This window comes from Ursus arctos, unplaced genomic scaffold, assembly GCF_023065955.2.
Source record: "Ursus arctos isolate Adak ecotype North America unplaced genomic scaffold, UrsArc2.0 scaffold_16, whole genome shotgun sequence".
In the NCBI taxonomy this organism is placed as follows: domain Eukaryota; kingdom Metazoa; phylum Chordata; class Mammalia; order Carnivora; family Ursidae; genus Ursus; species Ursus arctos.
The window spans coordinates 9811352-9820479 of record NW_026622830.1 but is presented as its reverse complement, the minus strand read 5'-3'; the positions used below and the strand labels follow the sequence as shown (position 1 = coordinate 9820479).

The following is a 9128-nucleotide window of genomic DNA, read 5'->3' as shown; positions in this document are numbered from 1 at the left end:
TCCTAAACTACCTCTCTGCAGAGAAGGAGTTGTAGCACAAGATAATAATACCTGGTTTCCTTTTTTCACCTCTTAGTATTGCCAAGAACATGCTTTGTTGCATCAAATTCTCAGGGCAGCTTGGTGGAAAGGTACTGTTTTCATGTTTCCCATTTTACAGAGAAGACTGAGGTTTAGAGAAGTCATGTGATTGCTCCTGACCACCCGGCTCCGAAGAGGCATGAGTGTGGCCATCAGTGAGCTGGCCTTAAATTTCTTTCTCTCTTTTTATTTTAAAGATTTTTATTTTTAAGTAATCTCTACACCCAACGTGGGGCTCGAACCCACGACCTTGAGATCAAGAGTTGCACACGTGCTTCTCTGGCTGAGCCAGCCAGGTGCTCTAGAGAGGGTTAAATCATGGCCCGGTCACTCTCTGGCAGTTATTTAAACTTTCTAAGCCTCGGTTTCCACAAAATGCTGCAAAGCAATTCCTGTTGCGAAGATTAGATTAGAACAGCTGGGACAAACTGTGGTCCTTAGGCCAAATATGTTCCACCCTGTTTTTTATATGGCTGTGAGTTAAGAATGGTTTCTGCATCTTTAAATGGATGCGGGAAAAAATGAAAAGAAGAATAATATTTCGTAACACATGAAAATTATATGAAATCCAAATTTCAGTGTCCATAAATAACGTTTTGTTGGCATGGAGCCCACCCATTTCTTTACACGTTGCCTTTGGTCGCTTTCATGCTGATGGCAGGTCGAACAGTTGCCACACAGACTATATGGCTTGCAAAACTTACAGTATTTACTCTTCACAAAGTTTGCTGACCCCTGGATTAGATGACAAATATAAAGTCCATACCGGGTACTCAATAACCATTATTATAAACAGCAAGAGAAGGAATGATGTATCGATTGAAACGTCCTGTAGATTTGAAGTCAGTGTTGAAAATTAGAGTGAATTTCGGTAGGATTTGTCATTACTAGGAGAGAGAGAGAGCAGTTATCCATTGAGTGACTCAAAAGCCCAAAGATACAGAGAATTAATACTTATTTATTAAACAGAAATCTACACACCCCCAGCTGTTAACTCTTTTCGCCTGCAAATATGTACATTTTGACTCTCGTTGTAAGCATTTCCACAGACTTCATATTTTTTTAAAGACTATTTCCTTATGGTTTACCCCCAAATTAAAAGAAACCTCCATGTCCAACCACGGGACAATAATTAAATGAGCTTGGGTACATTTGACATTTAGTAACGTCATATTCATGTTCCACAAATGAGCATGAAGATTTGCAGCAGCATGGGGAAGGGCTTATAGTATAATGATAGCTGATAAAATATGATCTATGTTTTATAGAAACAGAAAATATATTTGTATTTATATATGTATAAATGTTATATATATACTATATAACATTAGAAAGAAATATCCCCCTATAATGCTAACAGAAATTAAGAAGACTATAAATAAAAACACAAAATCAGAATTGTTTCATATACAGTAAGATTCAATAGGCTATGCTGTTAGTTTTGTATTATAATTTTTTAAAAGTTTGTATTGATTGATTAAGTAATCTCTATGCCCAACATGGGGCTTGAACTCATGAACCCGAGATCAAGAGTCACATGCTCTTCCGACTGAGCCAGCCCAGAGCCCCAGTTTTCTATTATAATTTTTTAAAGATAGATAATTATATCATTGTTGGTCCCATATTTTAGGTCATTTTATTATTTAAAATGATAAATCTACATATTTCACTCGCAGCGAAGTTTAATTGTTTAAGACCACACAGCTTTAACTAGAAATTTAAAATTATGCTCACATTCCACAACCCCCACATTTTTTCAGTACTACCTTTTTCTCTTCCACAATTACAACCAACTTAAACTTACCATGTGTGTATTTTCAAAGAAATCTAACCGGCGTTACTAGTTTCACAAGTATTACCCCACACTGGAAGCAAGAGGAATGTTTTCTAAGTAGCCAGTGGTTACATTTTGGAACTAAATCAAACCTGTTTTTCCAGCTTATAAGTAACCTTTTAATTATGCAAATAAAAGTATTACCTAAAAGTTAGGTCAGGAGAGGAAAGTCTGAGTAATTAATCCCGGTAAATAGAATGTTATCTTTTTATGTGAGCGTGCATTTCACCAACCAGGTGACATGAAAGTTAAAACCAGGTGGGCTTATCAGACCACATGATTAAAGACCTCAACGTCCAACTGAACCAAACCATAAAAGAATTTGTGCCTTTATACTTATCACTCGGCATCCTGAGTTGAGCTTACATACTCTAAACCTCAACGTAAAAACATGTGTGCTCATGAGTGGTCACAGAGAACGCTGATGTCCCAAAGCCTCTGTTTTTCGTCTAATCGTGGGTTACTGCTTAAATGAACATTTACATGTATGTGCCTTGAAGTTTTAACAGTTGTTATTGCTGAGTGGCAGGATTTCGGGTGATTTCCTATTTTACTTTCCTCTATTTTTCTAATTTTCTTCTATGAACGTGTATTCTATTTATAGTAGACTAAATAAAAACATAAAAACAAAATACTGAGTTAACATGTCATCTAATGTCTTCAGCTACTCAGTTTGGATCATCCTAGGTACTCCCTCGCTTCTTCCTCTCTTTAGAAGCAGAAGGCTGAGAGCTCATTGATCAACGAACCCATACACTGAGAAGTATTTTTGCAAAGTACAAAATCTTAAAAAAATTAATATGGTGATCGTCTTATGGGCCTATGCAGGGCATTTTCCTTTTGCGGGTTAATCACAACAGGTGGGAAAACCACAGCTTCGCCAATAGTTGGATATGTGCCTGTTGGCAATCTGTTAGCACTGTTTGGGTCTCAACTCTGTCCTTGTGTTACGAAAACAACCACAATGCAAAAACAACGCATGTGGCCATGTGCCAAGAAAAATGTGTTTAGGGGCGCCTGGCTGGCTCCGTGGATAGAGCGTGTGACTCTTGATCTCAGGGTTGTGAGTTCGAGCCTTACATTAGTGCAGAGATTACTTAAAATCTTTAAAAAAATGTGTTTATGGATTCTGAAATTTAAATTTTCTATGATTCTCATGTGTTACAAAATATTCTTCTTTTCTTAAAAGATTTATTTATTTGAGAGACAGAGTAAAAGAGAGAGGGAGCGCACAAGTGAGAAGGGGCAGAAGGAGAGGGAGAGAATCCCAAGCAGGCTCCACGCTCAGTGCAGAGCCCGATGTGGGGCTCGATCTCACAACCCTGAGACCCACAACCTGAGAGAAGGAAGGCCAAGAATCTGACGCTCAACCAACTGCACCACCCAGGTGCCCCAATATTATTCCTTTTTTGATTTTTTCCAGTCATTTAAAAATGGAAAAACCATGCTTAACACATATGTCGTATAAAACAGGGGGTGGGACATGGTTTGTGGATCATAATTCTAGAGTTGTCTCCTAAAAGATATAAAAAGGAGGCAGAAGACAATGCGAGAAGGACCTCCAATCCAGTGTCTCCCACTAGGCACCTTTGTAATTGTTGCCAAGTCAGCGTAGCTAATATTTTACTTAATATACGTAAAACAATTTAACTCCTGCTCTTTTACTTACACAACTTTATTTTAAAAGGAAATTTTGTACATCACTATCACGAATGGAGAACACATAAATGAAAAATAATGGTACAAATGCATTAAAAAAATTACATTCTAGTTAGGTAGTACTCTCACCTGCTAACCTGAGGCCTGCCACCTCTTTGTTAACCGGGGAAAACAGTACGTGTGAATCTGTGTTAAGGATCTATTAGCACCAAACAGACTTTCTCCTTAATGTAATCAGACAGGAAGAAGGTGAACCCTCTCATTTGTGAAGGCCATGTCTCTGTGCCACTGAAATGATCCAGCATAGGAAATAAAACCATCTGCAGGCTACCCCTTTGGGCTCAGTCCTCACTCTGGGACAGCTAACATTGTCCAAATGTCTCAAAGCACATCCCATAGTGATGGGTGCTAAAGAGATGCCCAAATCCAGCCAAGACTTTAAATATTATGTATTGAATGAGGAGCAAGTTTACTTTTTTTTTAAGTTTACTTTTTTGGGGCCAAAATTTACTTAACCAATAATTCACCTACAATTAAAATATGGTTTGTGGGTCACCTGGCTGGCTCAGTCGCTGGAACAAGCGACTCTTGATCTGAGGGTTGTGAGTCTGAGCCCTGTGCCAGGTGTAGAGATTACTTAAAAATAAAATCTTTTTTTTTTTTTTTAAGATTTTATTTATTTATTTGACAGAGATAGAGACAGCCAGCGAGAGAGGGAACACAAGCAAGGGGAGTGGGAGAGGAAGAAGCAGGCTCATAGCAGAGGAGCCTGATGTGGGGCTCGATCCCATAACGCCGGGATCACGCCCTGAGCCGAAGGCAGACGCTTAACCGCTGTGCCACCCAGGCGCCCCTAAAAATAAAATCTTTAAAAGTAAAGTAAAATATGGTTTGCCAGTGAACCATATTTCCCATAGGACAGATGGGAGAGTCATAAAACCTCACTGAGGGCGTCTAAGAGAATAAAAACAGGACTGTTTTCAAGCACAAAATGAGAATTCCTAATTAGCTTGTTTGTTTGTTTGGGGGAACAGTGTATCTATTATTAGGCTTAGAAAGTTTATTTGGAACCTCATTCCTATGAGTTTTGGGGTTCCTTCCATATCTAGTTTCCCACTTTGGGGCTCATAGAATTAAATTTACTGCCTGTGAGAGTTCTCCTCTATTTAAATTTTAGGGCCAGAGAATGCCTGGTAGTTGTTTTTTTTCCCCCCCTCTAAGCAAATGAGATTAAATTAGTATTTAAACGTCCTGTGAAGTTTATCAACATTTTCCACTCTTTATTTTTGCTGTTGGTTTAAGAGTAAAATTTTGTCTTGTTATTTTACATTATAATTGCTACTTAGGATTCTAGGTTGTAATTTTGCTGTTATGTAAATTATATTGCTTCAGTAGCAAACCCCAGCCAATAGTATTTATTTCCTTCCTCTGCCTTTGGAGACAGAAAGGCAGAAAAGAAAGGCAGAAACTAATGAAAGCAAGGCCCAGTATCTCCCTAGATCTAGCTTCAGATTTTATACCAGTCCCCAGAGGAAAGAACAGATAACGTGTTGTAATACCAGCTAATGTTTGTGGCCGTTCCCGATGATCCAGAAGGAAGGTCACTAATATATCAAGTGAAAAAAAATTCTCCTTGATTAAAGTCACAATAACACATTATGTGTAATCACACAAGGAATACACCTGACTCAGATCCTGGGAATATTAGAAATTGGTTTCTCAGCAGTAGAAACCAGCTAGCAGAGACTTGCTATGCTGGATGGGGTTTTGGGAAAAGCTTGCGAAATTGCACACTGAGGTTGAACAGAAACTTAACTTCATTTTCATTCCAGGTTTCAGAAGGTATGTTATATACTTGCAGCTGAGAGGGATACAGAAAATCCTACAAACCAGTGCCTTAGACAAGAGAGAAGTTTATTTTCTTTCCATTAAAAGCAAGGTAGGTGGTCTAAGGCTGCGATGAAGTCCTTGGACCCAAGCATCCTCTCTCTGCCTCTGTGCTCTGCAGACTCCCCTGACTTCGCTGCCTAACTGGCAGTAGCCAAGCAGCAAGGGACTTACAGAGAGCAGAGAGAGCCCCCTGACGCCTGACACTTCTGTTTACATCCTATTGGCCAGACCTCAGTCACATGACTTTACCCCCACTACAAGCCAGTCTAGGAAATGTATAGTGTTTTATTCCCCACTCTGGGTGGAAGAAAGAGAGACAGGATCTCGAGGGACAACTAGAAGTTTCTACCGAAACAAAGCGGTCTTTCTGGATGCAGCCTATAGCTGAATGTGGATAAAGAAAACATTCCATCTTCATTCAGTGACGTATTCAATTGTTTAACGCAGCAAACATTTACTGAGCACCTGCTATGTACCAGGCACTGTCCTCAGGGCGGAGCTGCACTGGTGACAAAAACAATTCCCTGCCCTCACAGAGCTTACATCTTAGCAGGGAGGAAAAACGAAAAATACTAAATGTAAGTATGAACTTACATCATGTAGGAGAAGGGATAAATGATTCAAGCAGGAAAGAGAAATGAGACAGGGCTTGTGGAAGTGAGGGGGTGGTTGCAATTTTACGTGGGTTGTCAGGACGTGGCCTCATTGGCAAGGTCACATCTGTGCACAGGTTGGAAGGAGGTGAGGGAATAAGCCTTGCAGAAATCTGGGGCAAGATGGAAGAGCCAGCACCAAGGGCTACAGGCAAGAGCATGCCTGAGGTGTGCAAAGAAGCAGGGAGGCCGGAGTTGGCGGGGGCAGAACGCATTTGGAGGTGAAGTCCAGGGAGTCATTGGAAGATAGCTTGTCTAGAGCAGGCTCCTGGGGCTGCCCTAAGCCCCTCCGCTTTTACTCAAGGGTGTGATGAGAGCTGTTATGGCGCTGGGAGTGGCAGAGCTCGAGCTACCCAGAGTCTGTAAAATAAGAAAGCATCCCATACTGGGGGAGTAGGGTAAAAATGTCCTAGCTGCTGGGGCATGATCTGAAATTTGGAGATCCCTGGCTGGACCTGTTTTCTGCAAGTGTGTAAGGAAAACTGAGACATAATGGCATTGAGCTAGTTTAAATTGTATTCCTGATCAGAAAACTGTATTTAGTGGCCATATCCGGCCACCATGGGTGGCAATTCTCATTTCATTCGCTAACATATAGCTGGCCCTGATCTAATCCTGTATGTGAGTTAACCTGGGGCAGCTGCACAACTCAATGATTATCCTTTCTTTTTAAAGATTTTTATTTATTTATTTGAGAGAGAGAGAGAGAAGGAGCGGGGGGAGGGGCAGAGGCAGAGGGAGAAGCAGGCTCCCCACTGAGCAGGGAGCCAGACACGGACATGGACACTGACACCCGGCTGGATCCCAGGACCCTGAGATCATGAGCGGAAGGCAGAAGCTTAACTGACTGAGCTACCCAGGCACCCCAGAATATCCTTTATTTTATAGATGAGGAAACAGAGAAGTAAAGTGTCTCGAGCAAGTCACATAGATAGCAAGTGGTGAAGCTGGGACTGGATCCCAGGCATGTGGACAGCCCACACTTTCCTCACTTCCTTCCTTCCTCCCTCCCTTCCTTCTCTCCTCCCATCCCTCCTCCTTTTCTTTTTCTTTCCTTTCCTCTTTTCTCTTTTCTTTCTTTCAAGATTTTATTTTTAAGTAATCTCTACACCCAATATGGGGCTCGAACTCAGGACCCTGAGATCAAGCATCACATGCTCCACCGACTGAGCCAGCCGGGCACCCCAGAGGGAGCCTCCACTCTTAACGTGATGCCAAACTAGGTCCAAGAAGATCTGGGCACTTGGTGTGTCCTGGAACCGAATGACCTGAGACATTGCTCAACAGTGCACTGTATTCAAGCCTGCTGGAAGTTTAAGTGCTGACCTGACCAGCCACTTGGGGTGCCACTGGCCTTCTCTGGTCGGTAAATTTTGATGGTTTTCTGGTCCAACATATAAGAATTTGCAGGTAGAACTGGATATGCCCCTGAGGGTTGTAATGACAGTCTCACGTCAGCTGGTATTCCTGGCAGGGTTGCTGCCTAGCACACTGCCCTTCACAGTCCAGACAAGCCTCCCACAGGGACATCATCCTTTATCCTCTATGCTGTGCCTCCTGTGGCTCGTACTACTACAAGCAGCACTAGGGATATCATGTCCAACTCAAAGGTAATACAGAATCATGAGTGTGGGCATAATCCTGGGTCAGGGAACACTTGGGTTTGAATTTCAGTGCTGATACTTCACAGCTGTGTGACTTTGGGCAAGATGCTTCACCTCTCTGTGCCTCAGGTTCCTCACTGTAATTCCTACCTCAAGGGTTTGGGAGAGGATTAAATAAGATCATGCATTTTAGGGGCACCCGGGTAGCTCAGTCCATTAAGGGTAGGTGGGACTCTTGATTGCAGCTCAAGTCTTGATCTTGGGGCGGTGATTTCAAGTTTAAAAAGAAAAAAAGGTCATGCACTTAAAAAACACATAGTAGGTGTTCCATAGTTGTCTGCTATTAACACTTCTAAACGTATGTAACCTATTATTTTCCTGTAAAACCTGAATGGTAATTGGTTGGAAAAGTACAAGCTATAAACCAGAAATATTTGTACGTTAATACTTTGAAATGTTCCCCGCCCCCATATAGTCAGCTCTGTTCTAGCACTTGTTTTAAAAACACGAATTCGTTCCAATGCGACCGATCTATTAGGATGTGATTCAAGCACAACATGCATCTTGCATCAGGTCGTGTGCAATTTCACCCGCAAGAAACACAACGTGAATGCCGAAAACTGCACCCAGGTGAGAGACGCGGAGGGATACACAAACTGCGCATGTGCACAACCAAACACCTAGTTCACTGCGTCTGTCGCCGTCCACACCCGTCCACGCCTGCTGTTAAAACCTTTTGTCCAAAATCAGGTAAACCTCCTTCCACACTTCACAACAGCTCAGAGCTTACACCCACGTCCACAAACAAACCCGAGTTTGTTTTTTTTTTCAAGGTAAAGGGCTCTTTTTGTAATGTTTATATACTCATCAATTTGATGTAAAACTGTGCAGACATCTTTATATTAGGTTCCTTTTTTTACTGTGTCACTGATGAGGTTCTTCTATAAGCCCCGTGGTTTTAATTGTGTAATTTTGCATAGTGTGGTGCTTCTTCGGAGCGCACGTCACCTTACGACACTGTATTGCAAAATGAATGACGCGCTCATTGTAGCAAATCCAGAAAAAGGTTAATAACGAAAAAAAAAGAAAAAGGACAGCGAAAATCACCTATCGTCCCACCGCCCCAGAAGAAATCACATCCCCTAACTTGTTTTCTCTACGTCGGCACACAACCACACACACAAGCAAAGCCACACACACAACCCCTTCCCAGCACTTTTCCAGCCCTTTGCCTCTGCCAATGCAACCATATGCATTCCATGCATTAAATCTTTACCTACAACCTTACTTTCATAGGCTGCACCAGATGTCATTGGATGGATGGACCACAGTACGTGTGTAGAAACACAGATGATCTTGTTTGCTTCTGATCACAAAAAGAATGCATTTGATAAGCCAACTCAAGCA

At 41.7% G+C, this 9128-nt stretch overlaps 1 long non-coding RNA gene across 1 annotated transcript; it reads right to left on the bottom strand.

Moving 5' to 3' along the window:
- Positions 1-264: 264 nt before the first annotated feature.
- On the bottom strand, positions 265-4151 carry LOC130543761 (uncharacterized). The gene is made up of 2 exons (XR_008959338.1): positions 1886-4151; positions 265-968 (listed from the first exon to the last, which is right to left on the bottom strand). It is a non-coding gene; the product is annotated as an uncharacterized LOC130543761 (long non-coding RNA).
- Positions 4152-9128: the final 4977 nt, after the last annotated feature.